This window comes from Eptatretus burgeri, chromosome 14, assembly GCF_056783735.1.
Source record: "Eptatretus burgeri isolate ZD-2024b chromosome 14, Ebu_testis_v1, whole genome shotgun sequence".
Lineage (NCBI taxonomy): Eukaryota > Metazoa > Chordata > Myxini > Myxiniformes > Myxinidae > Eptatretus > Eptatretus burgeri.
The window spans coordinates 56,529,995-56,542,494 of NC_140974.1; the positions used below are offsets into that span (position 1 = coordinate 56,529,995).

Below are 12,500 nucleotides of genomic sequence, written 5' to 3' on the forward strand. Positions count from 1 at the left end.
ATTGAATTTAAACATCCATTGATATGTCACAAGAACAGCCACTCAGTGGTTGTGCGCATGCACCTTCATCACATTCCTGTTTCCATGTGCAAAGATGGCTGAGACCATTGGACCACACTCCCACTGCCTGCACAGTTCACACCAAAACCACCGGCTGCACTCACCCCACTCTCACCAAGTTTGAAAGTTCCCTAAGTGTCTGTAACTTCACTCTCACACGAACCTCCATCTTGTATGTGTGGTATAGCCTGCGGGCCTGCGGGGCAGGGCATGGTTGTGGGGGAGTGGTCGGCGTGGTCATCGTGTCTGCCAGGGATATAAGTAGTGCGCGCCGCCTGAGGAGTTGTAGTGATGCCGTAGTCGCCCGGCTTGTGAGTGTACTGAGTACGTAATAAAGGAGAGCTGCGGGCAAAGTACACCCGCGCTCGCGCTTGGGCAACACAGCACGGCTCGACTGTTCCCCCGCTCGTGTCTGCCTGCTAAGCATCTCTATCACGACACCACAGTTGGCTGACGAGGATCTTCGGATCGGCGTGTGCAGGGCGGCAGCGAATAACCCATGCGGTTCCAGGCTACGGAGCCAAGGGTCTCGCCAGCGCGAGCATGGCAGAAGGTCGGTGCACGGCCCACGAACGCGTGCCCGCCTTCGTCGGAGTCGACTTCGGCCACGTCGAGTGGGCAACGGCCACACTCAGTGTTCGTTTTATTGAGGCACGACAAATCGGGGGAATGATTTCTGCAAGGCCACGGCTAAAGAACGAGGACACGCAGTTCGGCTCGAACGCGGCGTTGGACGTCGCGCAAGCTCTGAAGAATGTCCGGGGTCACGATGGTCGGTGCGCAGCAGGTGGTCCGGAGGTCAGCACCATGTGCCAGGCGCTTACGGCCGCGCGCACGGTCTGCGGCGCGGGTCCTGGACGGCTTTTGCGATACGATCACTCGGACGGCGGTCTGAGCACTCGGGGGCGTCTACGGTGTGTGTGCCGAGAGTGATCGCCCATCATGACAGTCATTGCAAAGTGCGAAGTGCGAAGCGATCCTTCCGTCCCGGGTCGAGACCTACTGCCGGTGCGGTGTTCGGTGCATGGCGTACACGGTAACGCCCCAGATCGAGTTTTGCGGCCTGGGCACAGAGATTCCAGCGACCCGGAGCGGGAGATGCTGCCGGTGTTAGACCTGCTTCCAATTGATCCGGAGGTGACAAGATCAGTGGCAGGGGAGGTTGAGGTGACCGGGGCACTGATGCTGCCCATGTTGAGCCTGGTTTCAGTTGGTCCGATAGTGACAGGGCCGATGCCAGGGAAGGTCGAAGTGATCGGGGCACTGATCGGGTGTCGAGTTGAGTCCACTCGTGCTGCCATCGCATCGCACGCGTGTGCCGGTGAAGCGCTGCCGGCGGTTGGCGGGGCGCACGTCGTGATTGCCCAGCGGGGCCAGCCGGTTGTGCTTCCGAGGTTCGTGGTGCGAGGGGAGGGGCCCGTCCTTTTGGGTCGGGACTGGCTGGCGCACCTCGGGCTGGATCTCCAGTTCGTACCTCCAGGTGTGCCGGTGCTCTCTTCGATGCTTTCGTCGAGACCCGAGGGCGAGGTTCTGGCGGCGGGAGCCGCATCGATGCAACGGGAGCGGCCGTTCGTTGCTGCCTGCAGCGGTGGTGTGTGGTGCGGAAGCAGCGGGAGCCGTGCCAGCTCTCGCGAAGAGCTCTCGCGCGTCGGCTGCGTTCATGGTGCGAGGTGCGCCTGTATTGTTTGGGCAGCTTCGACGGGTTGCGGTGAGCCCGTGGCATTAAAGGAAGTCGCGAGTCACAACATCGAGTCAACAACCAAGAGACGAACTCGTGATGTGGGTTATGGGTTGCTGTTCATTGCATATTTGTTTTTCATTGCTCGAGTGATGCGGTTTAACGTTGTTGAAATAAATGCCAACAGTTCATGTGTGAGGATAGGTTTGGCTGAGATCAATCGATGGGATTTGTATTATGATCAATGTGATGTGGGGGCTTTGGGAGCGGTGGGGGCGAATAAAGACGGTTTATTGACCTCCAGTTGCCCCAGGCCACGGGTAGTTGTTTTGTCAGGTGCTGGGATTTTATCAAAAGAACGCGCTGTACGGAAAAATGAGTTTGCAATGGTTCCAGTGCTGTTCCTATTGATTTATGACGAGCCTGTAGTTAAAGTGTGGTTTGGATGGAGTTGCGACCGTCTAACTGCCGTGGGGGTCTCGGAGATCGACTCGAAGCCGGGACTCGTGCGCTGGTCGGCGTTACCCCCACCTCTGCTTTCAGCAAGGTCAGATGGTGCCTGGCGCCTGGGGCGCAGCTCCCTGGGTTCGCTCAAGGCCGTTTTGGCCATGCGGTGGAATCTCAACTGATTGTGGTGCGTGGGTTGTTGTGGAGTGTTTGTTGCTTCCAGCCAAGGGCGCTGTTCAGCGCCCCCACCAAGGTCAGTCGGGTCTGGCGGTGGAGCCGCGGGTTCCAGACAGCGGGGGTCCTGCCTCGGAAGGTTTATCTGTTTCAGGTCTGGCTGGGGAAGAGGTGCCGCCTTGTGGGCCGGAGGCATTTGATGGTGGCGGGGGAGGTTTGCTCGGGAGGTCGCCGCGACCTCGGCAAAGGCCGTGTAAGCGTGAGCCGCCTGGGGGCGTTTTTGCAGCGTAGTGCTGCTGTGCTTCTCGCCTTGCTGCTTCATATCGGTGACGCGGTCAGAGTTTGGTGGGTGCTTTGTGCACCTCCGTCTTCGGAACCTGGCCGTTGCTGCTCCACTTGCTCGCATCAACACATTCTATGATGTGATGTGCTTTTATGCTATGCTGCTTCTTTTTGTACCTCGTCTGCTTTATACCGTGGTATTTCGTGCTGTTTATGCTTATTATGATGGTGATCATTTAATAATCATGGTTTCAGGGGGGAGGAGTGTGGTATAGCCTGCGGGCCTGCGGGGCAGGGCATGGTTGTGGGGGCGTGGTCGGCGTGGTCATCGTGTCTGCCAGGGATATAAGTAGTGCGTGTCGCCTGAGGCATTGTAGTGATGCCGTAGTCGCCCGGCTTGTGAGTGTACTGAGTACGTAATAAAGGAGAGCTGCGGGCAAAGTACACCCGCGCTCGCGCTTGGGCAACACAGCCCGGCTCGACTGTTCCCCCGCTCGTGTCTGCCTGCTAAGCATCTCTATCACGACACCACAGTTGGCTGACGAGGATCTTCGGATCGGCGTGTGCAGGGCGGCAGCGAATAACCCATGCGGTTCCAGGCTACGGAGCCAAGGGTCTCGCCAGCGCGAGCATGGCAGAAGGTCGGTGCACGGCCCACGAACGCGTGCCCGCCTTCGTCGGAGTCGACTTCGGCCACGTCGAGTGGGCAACGGCCGCACTCAGTGTTCGTTTTATTGAGGCACGACAAATCCGGGGAATGATTTCTGCAAGGCCACGGCTAAAGAACGAGGACACGCAGTTCGGCTCGAACGCGGCGTTGGACGTCGCGCAAGCTCTGAAGAATGTCCGGGGTCACGATGGTCGGTGCGCAGCAGGTGGTCCGGAGGTCAGCACGATGTGCCAGGCGCGTACGGCCGCGCGCACGGTCTGCGGCGCGGGTCCTGGACGGCTTTTGCGATACGATCACTCGGAAGGCGGTCTGAGCACTCGGGGGCGTCTACGGTGTGTGTGCCGAGAGTCATCGCCCATCATGACAGTCATTGCAAAGTGCGAAGTGCGAAGCGATCCTTCCGTTCCGGGTCGAGACCTACTGCCGGTGCGGTGTTCGGTGCATGGCGTACACGGTAACGCCCCGGATCGAGTTTTGCGGCCTGGGCACAGAGATTCCAGCGACCCGGAGCGGGAGATGCTGCCGGTGTTAGACCTGCTTCCAATTGATCCGGAGGTGACAAGATCAGTGGCAGGGGAGGTTGAGGTGACCGGGGCACTGATGCTGCCCATGTTGAGCCTGGTTTCAGTTGGTCCGATAGTGACAGGGCCGATGCCAGGGAAGGTCAAAGTGATCAGGGCACTGATCGGGTGTCGAGTTGAGTCCACTCGTGCTGCCATCGCATCGCACGCGTGTGCCGATGAAGCGCAGCCGGCGGTTGGCAGGGCGCACGTCGTGATTGCCCAGCGGGGCCAGCGGGTTGTGCTTCCGAGGTTCGTGGTGCGAGGGGAGGGGCCCGTCCTTTTGGGTCGGGACTGGCTGGCGCACCTCGGGCTGGATCTCCAGTTCGTACCTCCAGGTGTGCCGGTGCTCTCTTCGATGCTTTCGTCGAGACTCGAGGGCGAGGTTCTGACGGCGGGAGCCGCATCGATGCAACGGGAGCGGCCGTTCGTTGCTGCCTGCAGCGGTGGTGTGCGGTGCGGAAGCAGCGGGAGCCGTGCCAGCTCTCGCGATGAGCTCTCGCGCGTCGGCTGCGTTCATGGTGCGAGGTGCGCCTGTATTGTTTGGGCAGCTTCGACGGGTTGCGGTGAGCCGGTGGGGTTAAAGGAAGTCGCGAGTCACAACATCGAGTCAACAACCAAGAGACGAACTCGTGATGTGGGTTATGGGTTGCTGTTCATTGCATATTTGTTTTTCATTGCTCGAGTGATGCGGTTTAACGTTGTTGAAATAAATGCCAACAGTTCATGTGTGAGGATAGGTTTGGCTGAGATCAATCGATGGGATTTGTATTATGATCAATGTGATGTGGGGGCTTTGGGAGCGGTGGGGGTGAATAAAGACGGTTTATTGACCTCCAGTTGCCCCAGGCCACGGGTAGTTGTTTTGTCAGGTGCTGGGATTTTATCAAAAGAACGCGCTGTACGGAAAAATGAGTTTGCAATGGTTCCAGTGCTGTTCCGATTGATTTATGACGAGCCTGTAGTTAAAGTGTGGTTTGGATGGAGTTGCGACCGTCTAACTGCCGTGGGGGTCTCGGAGATCGACTCGAAGCCGGGACTCGTGCGCTGGTCGGCGTTTCCCCCACCTCTGCTTTCAGCAAGGTCAGACGTGCCTGGCGCCTGGGGCGCGGCTCCCTGGGTTCGCTCAAGGCCGTTTTGGCCATGCGGTGGAATCTCAACTGATTGTGGTGCGTGGGTTGTTGTGGAGTGTTTGTTGCTTCAGCCAAGGGCGCTGTTCAGCGCCCCCACCAAGGTCAGTCGGGTCTGGCGGTGGCGCCGCGGGTTCCAGACAGCGGGGGTCCGGCCTCGGAAGGTTTATCTGTTTCAGGTCTGGCTGGGGAAGAGGTGCCGCCTTGTGGGCCGGAGGCGTTTGATGGTGGCGGGGGAGGTTTGCTCGGGAGGTCGCCGCGACCTCGGCAAAGGCCGTGTAAGCGTGAGCCGCCTGGGGGCGTTTTTGCTGCGTAGCGCTGCTGTGCTTCTCGCCTTGCTGCTTCATATCGGTGACGCGGTCAGAGTTTGGTGGGTGCTTTGTGCGCCTCCGTCTTCGGAACCTGGCCGTTGCTGCTCCACTCGCTCGCATCGACACATTATATGATGTGATGTGCTTTTATGCTATGCTGCTTCTTTTTTGTACCTTGTCTGCTTTATACCGTGGTATTTCGTGCTGTTTATGCTTATTATGATGGTGATCATTTAATAATCATGGTTTTAGGGGGGAGGAGTGTGGTATAGCCTGCGGGCCTGCGGGGCAGGGCATGGTGGTGGGGGAGTCGGTCGGCGTGGTCATCGTGTCTGCCAGGGATATAAGTAGTGCGTGCCGCCTGAGGCGTTGTAGTGGATGCCGTAGTCGCCACGGCTCGTGAGTGTACTGAGTACGTAATAAAGGAGAGCTGTGGGCAAAGTACGCCCGCGCTCGCGCTTGGGCAACACAGCCCGGCTCGACTGTTCCCCCGCTCGTGTCTGCCTGCTAAGCATCTCTATCACGACACTACAGTATGTTTCCCCACAAATGGTAAACAAGTTCGTTCAGACATCTCATTCTCTCGCCTCATTGTTTTTCTCTCTGTTTCCCATTAAAACCCATTATGACGTTCATCAGCTGTTTCCTTGTGTTCCCTCATTCTTCCATCAATTTTGCGAATGGCGGTTCCAAACGGAACGCCTCGAATCCTTCAGTTTAACTTCCCTCTGAATGATGTCTCGTCCTGCTTGTCTCGTCCTGCTCGTCACGAACCTTCATCACATTCCTGACTCCACATACAAAGACGACTGAGTCTCCACCAGCACTGCTTGCAAAACTCACCCCACCATCTCCACTGCCTGGACCCACTCCATTCTCACAACTGCCAAAACGACCCCCACTCTCACGACTTCCTGCACTCACCCGACTTCATGACTCTCTCAACAATGGATGGAAGCCCTCAATCTAAGACATGACATCAGGACGATCTCTCTGGACATGTCTCAAGCATGTGATGCAGTCTGGCACACGACCTTCATCTCCAAACTCTCTGTTTGTGGCATCCAACGGCCCTTTGCCATCATGGATCATTGACTTCATCCACTACCGTTGTTGGTGTGTAGCTCTCAACAGGATCCTCTCATCTCCTCTCCCTGTCAAGGTGGGAGTGCCCCATGGCAGGTTCTTTTGCTCAGTCTTGTTCCTCATCTTCATCAACGATCGAATTGTGATTCCCAAGAGAGATTGCCAATCCCTTTTCTGATGATTCCACCCTCTGCCGTGTGATTTATTATCCTTGAGACAGGCAGGCAGCCGCCGCTTCACTCTCTGCAGACCTTGAGAGAATAAGGAACTGATGCAACACTTGGAATTTGTCTTTCAACCACAACAAATCCGACACTCTCATCCTGTCTCTCCAAAAGGACCATCTGGCAAAGTCTCCCCTTGACTTCCCGAACAAACCACTTAAAAAGGTGAAGTCACACAAACTTTGGGGTTCACCATCAGCCATGATCTTTCTTGGGCAGAATATACTTCCAAACGACAACCGAGTGGGACTTCATCTGCAGCTTGATGGAGTCCTGCTCTCACCTTTCGGATGCAGCCCTTCCCTCACACCTTGCCATTCTTGATGTCATCTCAATCTCAGTGATCTCAGCATCACTTCCATTCTGATGGTGTTTCCCCCTTTCCATTTTGTTCCCCACATTCTGTTATCGAAACAATAATTTAACAGAGAATGAATTGCATCAGCAAAATGACCTTTGGGGACATTCAATGTTCCTGCTGCGTGACATGTCAGCAATAAATAAATAAATAAAAGTTTAGGCCCCTATGAGATTTGAACTCATGACCCCTGGTTTACAAGACCAGTGCTCTAACCCCTGAGCTAAGGAGCCATGCTGACTGATCACTTTGGTCGATGGTGATCATGTTGTTCACCTGACAAAGGATTTCATCAAAAAGGACAACACCTTTGGAAAAGAGCCTGAAGCTGGCTGTCCCCTCTGCTCCATCCCAGTGAAGATTGAATTTCAACATCCATTGATATGTCACAAGAACAGCCACTCAGTGGTTGTGCGCTTGCACCTTCATCACATTCCTGTTTCCATGTACAAAGATGGCTGAGACCAGTGGACCACACTCCCACTGCCTGCACAGTTCACACCAAAACCACCGGCTGCACTCACCCCACTCTCACCAAGTTTGAAAGTTCCCTTAGTGTCTGTAACTTCACTCTCACACGAACCTCCATCTTGTATGTTTCCCCACAAATGTTAAACAAGTTCGTTCAGACATCTCATTCTCTCGCCTCATTGTTTTTCTCTCTGTTTCCCATTAAAACCCATTATGACGTTCATCAGCTGTTTCATTGTGTTCCCTCATTCTTCCATTAATTTTGCGAATGGCGGTTCCAAACGGAACGCCTCGAATCCTTCAGTTTAACTTCCCTCTGAATGATGTCTCGTCCTGCTTGCCCAACGCCAGGGAGGTGGTCAATGGCTGGGTTGGGATTCCAACCCTGGAAAGGTAGCTCAAAGTGGAATGTGCAATGCTTGGAGAGTCTGAGCTATCCTGGCAGGCGATAAAATAAGAAAATGCATTGTTTGATTCCTTGAAATACTTCACTTTTACAATGCTTAAGTTGTGTGACGTCATCATGTCGACGTCATCCTGATTCAACACACGTGCTTTCTACTTGTGTGACTGGGATCAAAGAGTACCGAAGACTTGCAACCTTTTATTGTGACTTCGCCTCAAGAATGAAACATTTTATTGTGATGACTGTCGAAAGAATACAGGTCAACTGGGAAAGTCCTTGGGAAGAGTGTTGAGGGCGGTGTGTCTGGGCATGATTTCCGCCCTTGTCGGTGAATACTTTTTTTTTCCTTCATTTGATGACGTCACACACGATGGGATCACCTTGCCAACTGCCAGATTATTTGTCACGTGCACACAACACGTCCAGGCCAGGTGAATTCAGGCAAACAAGCAATCAGAAAATTCACAATATCATTACAGTTCATTCAGGGAGAGCACACGAAGGGACATTCTTCGTAGATAAACTTCTTTAAAGTGAACGTCAACAGAACTTATAAAATAAGAACTAGAAAATATCTCTCGGGAATTCTTCTTCTAATGTTTATTTATTTCACCTCGAAGTTGTGAATTACGTGTCCAAGCACATGTGAAATACAGTTTGTTTATAACTCCTGGACTTGCACACGATTCGCCTTGAAAACTCATGTGAAAACCAAAAGTTTTATTTTTTATTAAAGATTTCCTGATATTCTTTCCTCTGCATGAAGAAAGCGGACTATCTTTGGGCGGTGTATAATAGATCGCTGACATGCATTATTTCGTTTTCTTTGCATGAGTTGGAATCAAAATATACCTTTGTTTCTTCAAAAGGTAACGATGATAAAAAGGTAACATAATGATAACTCCCCTCCCAACATCACGTCCCACCCAGACACATTGAACACGTTTACTGAAATGATTATTGGTTGGAAACACCAATGTTCGTCCTATTTCTTCACCTTTTGCTGAAACTGAAACTTGAACCATCTTAAGGACGACAACAAATGAAATTCGAACGTGAATTAGAGTTAAGATGAAGCCGAGAGTGAGTTTGAATGGGTTTTATATTTCAGGCCTAAATTTCACTGAAAATGTATTTTGGGCTAAAAACGAAAATTTTATTCCTGTTTTTGTTTCCGAAACTTACACCATCTTAGTGAGGACAAAAAAAAGAAATCAGATATCGAATTGGAGTTGAGATAAAACCGTGAGAGTGGAAGAAAGTGTGAGTCTCACAAAAGAGGTGAAACAAAGGGAACAAAATGGCGGCGATTTGATTTTGAACTCCATCCCTGAATGAGGGAAGCTCCGCCCGAAACTGAGAAGCCCCTACACAAATGGATGGACAGACACACTAGTGCAGATTAAATATATAACTGTGTGATAGCACAATGAATTTCATCAGTAAATTTAACAAAAGGATGAATGGGGACATTCAATGTTCCTGCTGTGTGATGTGTGACGAACTAGTAAAAGTGTAGGCTCTTGTGAGATTTGAACTCATGACCCCTGGTTTATTAGACCAGTGCTCTAAACCCTGAGATAAAGAGCCACTTTGGATTTGTGTGAATGACGATGATGGTCCTGCTGTGGACCTGGCAGATGATTTCATCAGAAAGGACATTTCCTTTTGAAAGACCCTCAAGTTGACTGTCCCATCTGCTCCATCTCAAGTGAAGAGATAATATAAACATCCATTGATATGTCATGAGAACAGGTTCATGGCCGTTGTGTTCACACAATCCACATCGAAAGACGACCGAGTCCACATCACCACTGCCTGAATCACTCCATCCTCAACACTGCTGGCACTGAGGTCACACCAAAACCACCAACTGCACCCACCCCCCCCACTTTCACCTCATTATCTTTCAAAGCTCATTTCAGACATGACATCAGGACCATCTCTTCGTTCTATATTTTAAAAAGGGCAAGTGAGCAAGGTGGACAATTGGACAGGTTTGAAAACACCCAAAGGGTCTGTAACCTCACTCTCACACGAGCCTCGATGTTGTATGTACACCTGCAAATGGTAAACAAGTTAATTTGGGTGCAATCAAAATTAAGACCAATTACTGCACCGTCGTCCCAAGAAGAAAGCAGCACGAGAGAAGACCCACACTCACACACACACACACACACTCACGCACACCCACACACACACACACACACACACACACACACACACACACACACACACACACACAAACACACACACACACAAACACACGCACACACACACACAAACACACACACACACAAACACACACACAAACACACACAGACGCACACACACACACACACACAAACACACACACACACAAACACACACACACACAAACACACAAACACACACACACACAAACACACACACACAAACACACACACACACACACAAACACACACAAACACACACACAAACACACACACACACAAACACACACACACACACGCACACGCACACACACACACACACACGCGCGGGCGCGCGCACACACACACACACACACAAACACACACACACACACACACACACACACACACACACACACACACACACACACAAACACACACACACAAACACACACAAACACACACACACACACACGCACACACACACGCATACGCGCACACACACACACACACACACACACACACACACACACACACACACACACACACACACACACACACACACACACACACACAAACAGACACACACACACACACATGCCTTTGTGTGTCATGAAGTAGGAATGTCATCAAAAATAGGAATGACGTCATAAAAATTGATATGACGTCATGGTGATGTATCATATGTGCGGTAATTCGTCTCTGCTCATGCCCTGTTCGATTCCCGCAAACAGAATTCAAAAAGCTTGCCGAGTTTCGGAGATAATTTTTAGGCGATTTCCATTGGCGGAGATATTTTGACGTCATAACTCTTTTCTGGGAGGAATTTTCAAATTTGGAGATGGTTACTGTCTGCGCAGGGAATTTTTACATATATATTCCAAGTTTCAGGAAGTTTCGATGAAAACTGAAGGTTGTGAAACAAAAAAGTCCACAAGCAGAAGATGAATAACAACAACATGAGTCAGACTTCGAGATCCTCCACGAGGATTCAAAAACACCTGTGAAGGGGAAACATCGAAGCAGGAGCATTGAAATCACAATTGCATGAGGTGGGGACCAATAAATAAAAGTGCAGGCTCCTGTGAGATTCGAACTCACGACCCCTGGTTTACAAGACCAGTGCTCTGACCTCTGAGCTAAGGAGCCACCTGGGATTGGCAATGATATCACTGATGATCCTGCTGCCTACCTGGTTTGTACTCACGACCCCTGGTTTACAAGACCAGTGCTCTCACCCCTGAGCGAAAGAGCCACCTGGGATGGGTGATGATATCACTGATGATCCTGCTGCCGACCTGGTTTGAACTCACGACCCCTGGTTTACAACACCAGTGCTCTCACCCCTGAGCTCAGGAGCCACCTGAGTGGCTTCAAGGTCGTTGTGTGCACGAACCTTCATCACATTCCTGACTCCACATACAAAGACGACTGAGTCTCCACCAGCACTGCTTGCAAAACTCACCCCACCATCTCCACTGCCTGGACCCACTCCATTCTCACAACTGCCAAAACGACCCCCACTCTCACGACTTCCTGCACTCACCCGACTTCATGACTCTCTCAACAATGGCAAGTGAGCAAGGTGGACAATTGGACAGGTTTCAAAACACCCAAAGGGTCTGTAACCTCACTCTTACACGAGCCTCGATGTTGTATGTACACCTACAAATGGTAAACAAGTTAATTTGGGTGAAATCAAAATTAAGACCAACTAGAACTGCCACTTTATAACTGCTGGCAGTGATGACCGGGTACCCAGAAGTGTCCGCCTTTGACACAACTGATACAACATGAGACTTAAATCATCGTCGCAAAGTTTTGCATTGATAGGATAAGCGGTGCCAGAGAAAACATTATTTAATGGTGATACAAACACAGGCCTGCTTCGAGACGGCGCGGAACAGACGAGTTCCGAACCGGGCAGCACAAAACGTTCAATTTCGTTATTACTGGCTTCCAGATTCAAATAATTAATTAATTCTGGCTGCCAAACCGCGTGGCCGATCAGGTTGAAATTTTAAACTTTTGTTTCGCATGTCGCCTAAATTATAAATCTGAAGTTTCGCATATATAGAAGCAGTGGTTCCAGAGTAAACATTAATTAATATTTATCCTTCAATCTAAGATGGCGGCCAAACTATGTGACTTGTGACCTCATAATTTTTACCATGTATGCAGATATCAGGAAGGATGACAGACGCAAATTTTCGCTTCGATAGGTTAAGCAGTTCCAGAGAAAACATTATTTAATATTTTTCTTAAATTCAACATGGCTGGCAAACCATGTGACCTATCAATTAGAAATTAACAAACTTGTATTCCCTACTCATGTGCAATAGGGGAGTGAAGTTTCCCCTTGATCAGATCAGGTGTTCTGGAGAAGAAGATGTTTGAAGGTTTTAAGGTAAATTCAAGCTGGCCGCCAAACCATGTGACCAATCAAGAACAAATTAACAAACTTGAGAAAGG

General features: G+C 51.0%; 2 non-coding genes across 2 annotated transcripts; both read right to left on the reverse strand.

The window, feature by feature from the left end:
- Window positions 1–7,140: 7,140 nt before the first annotated feature.
- On the reverse strand, window positions 7,141–7,213 carry TRNAT-UGU (transfer RNA threonine (anticodon UGU)). The gene has a single exon. It is a non-coding gene; the product is annotated as a tRNA-Thr (tRNA).
- Window positions 7,214–11,104: 3,891 nt separating this feature from the next.
- Window positions 11,105–11,177, reverse strand: TRNAT-UGU (transfer RNA threonine (anticodon UGU)). The gene has a single exon. It is a non-coding gene; the product is annotated as a tRNA-Thr (tRNA).
- Between the last annotated feature and the right edge of the window lie 1,323 nt (window positions 11,178–12,500).